This window comes from Oncorhynchus keta, chromosome 4 (assembly GCF_023373465.1).
Source record: "Oncorhynchus keta strain PuntledgeMale-10-30-2019 chromosome 4, Oket_V2, whole genome shotgun sequence".
Taxonomy (NCBI): Eukaryota; Metazoa; Chordata; class Actinopteri; order Salmoniformes; family Salmonidae; genus Oncorhynchus; species Oncorhynchus keta.
The window spans coordinates 83,233,594-83,241,369 of NC_068424.1; the positions used below are offsets into that span (position 1 = coordinate 83,233,594).

The 7,776-nt window shown below is 43.3% G+C and overlaps 1 long non-coding RNA gene across 4 annotated transcripts; it reads right to left on the reverse strand.

Moving 5' to 3' along the window:
- Window positions 1-3,554: 3,554 nt before the first annotated feature.
- Window positions 3,555-4,668, reverse strand: LOC127916337 (uncharacterized). 4 transcript variants are annotated; one of them, XR_008094500.1, is made up of 5 exons: window positions 4,531-4,668; window positions 4,397-4,463; window positions 4,196-4,262; window positions 3,731-3,864; window positions 3,555-3,663 (listed from the first exon to the last, which is right to left on the reverse strand). It is a non-coding gene; the product is annotated as an uncharacterized LOC127916337 (long non-coding RNA). The 4 variants fall into 4 exon arrangements; XR_008094503.1 differs by lacking the exon at window positions 4,397-4,463; XR_008094505.1 differs by lacking the exon at window positions 4,196-4,262.
- Window positions 4,669-7,776: the final 3,108 nt, after the last annotated feature.

A 7,776-nucleotide genomic window follows, 5' to 3' on the forward strand; every position in this document is an offset into this window, starting at 1 on the left:
CTGGCTATAACAGAGGGATGCTATGTTAGCTAGCTGGCTATAACAGAGGGATGCTATGTTAGCTAGCTGGCTATGGCTATCCAACACAACGCTGGAACTGTTCCAAGTCAAGGCAAGCTTTTGGTTTTACAAATGTATTGCCGCCGGGTCCAGCCGGTGTAAGTGGTAAACTGCTTTCTGACTGCACACTGTAACTTTACTGCATGATCGTGACAGGTTTACTAAAGTGTTAGTTCTAGTAGGAAGTCCACTAACATAAATAACAGCAATGAAAACAAGAAAGCATCCCCAGAAAAGTGCACAAAATAACTCACATTAACATACGTAGCTTCAGAAACAAGGTTCATGAAACGATCACAATATAGTAGCATATCTAGGAAAACCAAAGTTCCAAAGGCAGGGCCTAATATAGTGTATACGGTCATACAATAAGTTTTGTAGTGATTCCTATGTTGTTGATGTAAAGCATATCTGTTGGTCCGTGGTGTGTAATGAGGAGAAATCAGACTTGACACATTTATAAAATTGTTAATCCCAGTTACCAATAAACATCCACCCATTAAGAAAATGACTGTAAAAACTGCCGAATCTCTATGGATTGATGAGGAATTGAGAAATTGCATGGTTGGCGACCCGTCATTCAGTGGTTTTGAGCCCCACATTTTTATATATATAAAAAAATATTATAATAATATATACATATTTTTTGGCTTGCCTGTTTTGCATGTTATTTTGGCATTAATACGTGTCACATATCAGTTTTCAAAAATAATGTAAAAAACAATATTTATCATTGAGTTAATAAAGCCGAATACACACATGGTCTCTTTTTTTGTTTTCTTGAGTTCCGGCAGCTCCATAATGCATGTGTTTCAGCCTAGCTCAGTGCTAGGGTAGCCTAGTGGTTAGAGTGTAGAGGTGGCAGGGTAGCCTAGTGGTTAGAGTGTAGAGGCGGCAGGGTAGCCTAGTGGTTAGAGCGTTGGACTAGTAACCGAAAGGTTGCAAGTTTGAATCCCCAAGCTGACAAGGTACAAATCTGTCGTTCTGCCCCTGAACAGGCAGTTAACCCAGTGTTCCTAGGCCGTCATTGAAAATAAGAATTTATTCTTAAGTGACTTGCCTGGTAAAATAAAGGTAAAATAAAAAAAAATGTAAAAATTCTGTGGTGGTGGGGTGAGCCGGCAAAAAATAGGAGTATTGCGCTGTGATTGGCTCAGTGTTCTATTACTCAAAGGGACATTACATGATCGTGAAGTTTATGTCCTTACCTTAGAGTTATATTACAAGTGCCTTTCCAATAAGGTCATTGGCCACAGATAAAATGACGTCAAATCACGTTATATGTCCAGCAACTTTGATTGGACTGATTTTGTCAACATCTTGCTTTCAAAGTCTTAGCTGGCATTCATCATCACGATGTCGACAATCTACTGGCAAATCCTTTTTAATCCTTGTCATGTGACGAGAAATAATGAAGATAAATTATAGATGAAACGTATTGGTGCTCATCGGCCATTGGACATAAAGATTACACAACAAGTTGGAAATCGCAAATTCAACAATGAGTCGTTTGGAAGGAGCTAACTGCGAGCAGTGCAAAGCAACCAATAGCCTGCTATTCAATGGAGTGGCTGTGCGTGTTTTTTTCAGTGCCCACCATAAATCCAGAGAATGCCAGACTTTGATGACAAAACCGCCGTGCCAACTTCCTGTTCAAGTGAGCACAGCACAACAAGGTGAGTCCAAAAATGTCTTGTATGCTGCTGCATAAATTATGTAATTTGCCAGGGAGATGTGTATACTGTAGATAAGAAAGTAATACTAAGTGTATGTTGTGTAGTAAGCTGTTAGTAGCCCATGTGCCTCACCCTAATAAATTGGTCTATTTTCACCTCTTAATTTCGCCTAATGTTACTGTTCTGACCCGGTGATTCTTCACATGTAGCCTATAACCTGTTTTTTGAGAAATGTCATCTAATACGAGGTTTAATTGTCTGCTTATATGACCCCTTTATTTATCCTACGGTTTTGACTTGGTGTTCAGGGAGAACACTGTAAGAGTACACTTCAAAAGTGCTGAACACTTCCGTCGTCTGTCGCTCATTAATGTCTTAATCGAAAATGACGTAATGCCTCTTATGCCACTCATCGTTCCCTTTTGCTATAGTTTGTACAGCTCAATTGTCAGTAGAAACCGCAACAGGCAAAGCAAGTCGACCATATCAGCTGTGTTTTGAAAAGGCAGTAAATCAGGCTGAATGATCTGTTTCACTGCCAGAAAATGCTCTGCTGATAGCGAGGTATAGCGGTGGTAAGGATTCACTGCATGGTGCTGGAAAGAAAGCTGTTGTTGGGACAGCTTTATGTAGACCCTAACGGTTTGTGGGCACCACTTGACGCCGTTATAGTGCAATTAATGTACTGTTTAGTGTTGTGTAGTGTCTTCGCTGGCCCCCACCAAGATTTAAATGCTAAAATCACCACTGGTTGAGAGGGATGAGGCAAATAAGTCTGGCTGCACAACCGATTGGCAAACGTACTGCAAATTGAGAAATCATGTGACTAAACTGAATAAAAAGAAGAGGAAACTACACTATGAAACAAAGATAAATAATATGAAGATGTAAAAAAACCTTTGGAGCATCAATTACATTTTGGGGGAAAAAAAGCTCAACTCAACTCCATCATTCATTGAATCAGAGGCTCATTCATTACAAAAATCGACTGATATTGCCAACTAGTTTAATTTTTTTTTTAAAAATTTTTATTTTTAATTTTGGCAATATAAGCAAACTTAGGCATGACATGCCAGCAACAAATGCTGACATTTTGAATTCTGTAAAGTGAACGAGGAAGAGGTGAAAAAATGATTGTTGTCTATCAACAATGACAAGCCACAGGGGTCTGACAACTTGGATGGAAAATTACTGAGGGTAATAGCGGACGATATTGCCACTCCTATTTGCCATATATTAAATTTAAGCCCACTAGAGAGCGTGTGCCCTCAGGCCTTTAGGGAAGTTAAAGTCATTCAGTTACCCAAGAATAGTAAAGCCCCCTTTACTGGCTCAAATAACCGACAAATCAGCCTGTTACCAACCCTCAGTAAACTTCTGGAAGTGATTGTGTTTGACCAGATACAATGTTGTTCTACAGTAAACAAATTGACAACAGACTTTCAGCGCGCTTCCAGGGAAGGACACTCAACAAGCACAGCACTTACACAAAATAATGACTGACGATTGGCTGAGAGAAAAATGATGAGAAAAAGATTGCGGGGGGCTGTTTTGTTAGACTTCACTGTGGCTTTTGACATTATCGATCATAGTCTGCTGCTGAAAAAACGTATGTGTTATGGCTTTACACCCCCTGCTATAATGTGGATAAAGAGTTACCTGTCTAACAGAAAACAGAGGGTGTTATGGCTTTACACCCCCTGCTATAATGTGGATAAAGAGTTACCTGTCTAACAGAAAACAGAGGGTGTTATGGCTTTACACCCCCTGCTATATTGTGGATAAATAGTTACCTGTCTAACAGAACACAGAGGGTGTTATGGCTTTACACCCCCTGCTATAATGTGGATAAAGAGTTACCTGTCTAACAGAACACAGAGGGTGTTATGGCTTTACACCCCCTGCTATAATGTGGATAAAGAGTTACCTGTCTAACAGAAAACAGAGGGTGTTATGGCTTTACACCCCCTGCTATATTGTGGATAAATAGTTACCTGTCTAACAGAACACAGAGGGTGTTATGGCTTTACACCCCCTGCTATAATGTGGATAAAGAGTTACCTGTCTAACAGAACACAGAGGGTGTTATGGCTTTACACCCCCTGCTATAATGTGGATAAAGAGTTACCTGTCTAACAGAAAACAGAGGGTGTTATGGCTTTACACCCCCTGCTATATTGTGGATAAAGAGTTACCTGTCTAACAGAACACAGAGGGTGTTATGGCTTTACACCCCCTGCTATATTGTGGATAAAGAGTTACCTGTCTAACAGAACACAGAGGGTGTTATGGCTTTACACCCCCTGCTATATTGTGGATAAAGAGTTACCTAACAGAACACAGAGGGTGTTATGGCTTTACACCCCCTGCTATAATGTGGATAAAGAGTTACCTGTCTAACAGAACACAGAGGGTGTTCTGGCTTTACACCCCCTGCTATAATGTGGATAAATAGTTACCTGTCTAACAGAACACAGAGGGTGTTATGGCTTTACACCCCCTGCTATAATGTGGATAAAGAGTTACCTGTCTAACAGAACACAGAGGGTGTTCTGGCTTTACACCCCCTGCTATAATGTGGATAAATAGTTACCTGTCTAACAGAACACAGAGGGTGTTCTGGCTTTACACCCCCTGCTATATTGTGGATAAATAGTTACCTGTCTAACAGAACACAGAGGGTGTTATGGCTTTACACCCCCTGCTATAATGTGGATAAAGAGTTACCTGTCTAACAGAACACAGAGGGTGTTATGGCTTTACACCCCCTGCTATATTGTGGATAAATAGTTACCTGTCTAACAGAACACAGAGGGTGTTATGGCTTTACACCCCCTGCTATAATGTGGATAAAGAGTTACCTGTCTAACAGAACACAGAGGGTGTTATGGCTTTACACCCCCTGCTATATTGTGGATAAAGAGTGACCTGTCTAACAGAACACAGAGGGGGTTCTTTAATGGAAGCCTCTCCAACATAATCCAGGTAGAATCAGGAATTCCCCAGGGCATCGGTTTCGGCCCCTTACATTGAGTAAGGCCAGTGTGTCTATGTATTTTGATGACTCAACACTGTACACGTCAGCTACGACAGCGAATGAAATGACTGCAACACTGAACAAAAAGCTGCAGTTAGTTTCAGAATAGGTGGCAAGGAATAAGTTAGTCCTAAATATTTCAAAACCAAAAGCATTCACGAAACCCTAAACCTCAATCTTGTACTAAATAATGTAGAAATTGAGCAAATGGAGGTGACTATAAACTGCTTGGAGTAACCCTGGATTGTAAACTGTCATGGTCAAAACGTATTGATGCAACAGTAGCTATGATGGGGAGAAGTCTGTCTGTAATAAAGTGCTGCTCTACCTTCTTAACAACACTATCAACAAGGCAGGTCCTACAGGCTCTAGTTTCTACCTTCCAGACCACACTATCAACAAGGCAGGTCCTACAGGCTCTAGTTTCTACCTTCTTAACAACACTATCAACAAGGCAGGTCCTACAGGCCCTAGTTTCTACCTTCTTAACAACACTATCAACAAGGCAGGTCCTACAGGCTCTAGTTTCTACCTTCTTAACAACACTATCAACAAGGCAGGTCCTACAGGCCCTCGTTTATACCTTCTCAACAGCACTATCAACAAGGTAGGTCCTACAGAACCTAGTTTCTACCTTCTTAACAACACTATAAACAAGGCAGGTCCTACAAGCCCTAGTTTCTACCTTCTTAACAACACTATCAACAAGGCAGGTCCTACAGGCCCTAGTTTCTACCTTCTTAACAGCACTATCAACAAGGCAGGACTACTGTTCAGTCGTGTGGTCAGGTGCTGGCCCTTGGATGTAATAATATAATATAATAAATAATAATATAATAATAATAATAATAATAATATATATATATGCCATTTAGCAGACGCTTTTATCCAAAGCGACTTACAGTCATGTGTGCATACATTCTACGTATGGGTGGTCCCGGGAATCGAACCCACTACCCTGGCGTTACAAGCGCCATGCTCTACCAACTGAGCTACAGAAGGAGCTAATATTAATAATATATACATGTATGTCAATCTCTCCTGGATGAAAGTGGAGGAGAGATTGACTTCATAACTACTTGTATTTGTGAGAGGTGTTTGCAAGCTGAAGGTACCGATCTGCCTGTTTAAACTACTAGCACACAGCTCAGACACCCATCCATACCCCACAAGACATGCCACCAGAGGTCTGTTCACAGTCCCCAAGTCCAGAACAGACTATGGGAGGCGCACAGTACTACATAGAGCCGTGACTACATTCAACATCAGGTAACTGATGCAAATAGTAGAATCATCTTTTTTTTTTTTTACGGTTTGGCTTGAAAAGTTTTTGTTGTTGCCTGGTCACATACAGCTGATGAGTTGTGCATTGAAGTCCACAAGCGATGGGAAGAGGTGAGGGGAGGAGAGCGCGTAGATGCGAGAAGGAATTATGCAACGTGGCTGCTATGAAAATGATCTGAGCTCATGTGTGATTAGGGGTGTATTCATTCTGCCGATTCTGTTGGAAAACGTTTCATAAACGGAAGCAAACGGAACAGAACAGGGGATAAACATACCTGAATTTGTCCAATAGAAACTCTCCTTTGCAACTGTTGGACTAAGGATTACTTTCTATATCAGCTAGACGCAGGCAAGAGAGTGCAAGATGGTATTGAATGTCACTGTCTGTCACCTCAAATTTGTCTCTCGACCTGTGTGCACCTACGTTGTAAACTGTCATTCATAGGCCAGGTTGTAGCAACCTCGTGATGGGTATCGGGGAACATTAGAGTGTCACGTAGTAGCCTAAACCTATTGTTGTTACATTGAACTGGGTAAATGGAATATGAATGACAGTCATCCAATATGCTGTGATAGAAATAAGACCCTGGTGTGATAAACCCTTGCTGGATTCTCTGCCTCTGATCCGATCACGGGGGCTGAGTCACTGGCTCGCTCGCACTCCTCCATCCTTCCTGTCCTTGGGCTCGTGCGGTGGGGGGAGATCTTCGTGGGCTGTACTCGGCCTTGTCTCATTGTTGTAAGTTAGTGGTCTGTTGATATCCTTTTAGTGGTGTGAGGGCTGTGCTTTGCCAAAGTGGGTGGGGTTATATCCTGCCTTGTTGTTGTCCCCTCCCGTCTCCGTCTCAGTCTCATGTATCTATGCTGCAATACTCTATGTGCCGGGGGGGCTAGGGTCAGTCTGTTATATTTGGTGTAATTCTCCTGCGTGATCATAGATAGAGTGATGGGAGAATTAGAGGGAGCCTTTCTCCCTCCCCTCCCGGAGGACCTGAGCCCTAGAACCATGCCTCAAGACGACCTGGCCTGACAACTCCTTGCTGTCTCCGTCCCCAGTCCACCTGGTCCCCAGTCCACCCGGTCCCCAGTCCACCCGGTCCCCAGTACACCCGGTCCCCAGTCCACCCGGTCCCTAGTCCACTTGGTCCCCAGTCCACCTGGTCCCTAGTCCACCTGGTCCCCAGTCCCTAGTCCACCTGGTCCCCAGTCTCTAGTCCACCTGGTCCCCAGTCCACCTGGTCCCTAGTCCACCTGGTCCCTAGTCCCCCGGGTCCATAGTCCACCTGGTCCCCAGTCCACCTGGTCCCTAGTCCACCTGGTCCCCAGTCCCTTGTCAGCTCAGGGATTTGAACTTGCAACCTTTCGGTTACTAGTCCAACGCTCTAACCACTAGGCTACCCTGCCCCCCTCTACACTCTAACCACTAGGCTACCCTGCCCCCCTCTACACTCTACACTCTAACCACTAGGCTACCCTGCCCCCCTCTACACTCCAGAGTCCATAAGGTACAGAATGGCAGGCAGTCTCAGTAATCCAGACCAGAGTCCATAAGGTACAGAACGGCAGGCAGTCTCAGTAATCCACACCAGAGTCCATAAGGTACAGAACGGCAGGCAGTCTCAGTAATCCAGACCAGAGTCCATAAGGTACAGAACAGCAGGCAGTCTCAGTAATCCAGACCAGAGTCCATAAGGTACAGAACGGCAGGCAGTCTCAGTA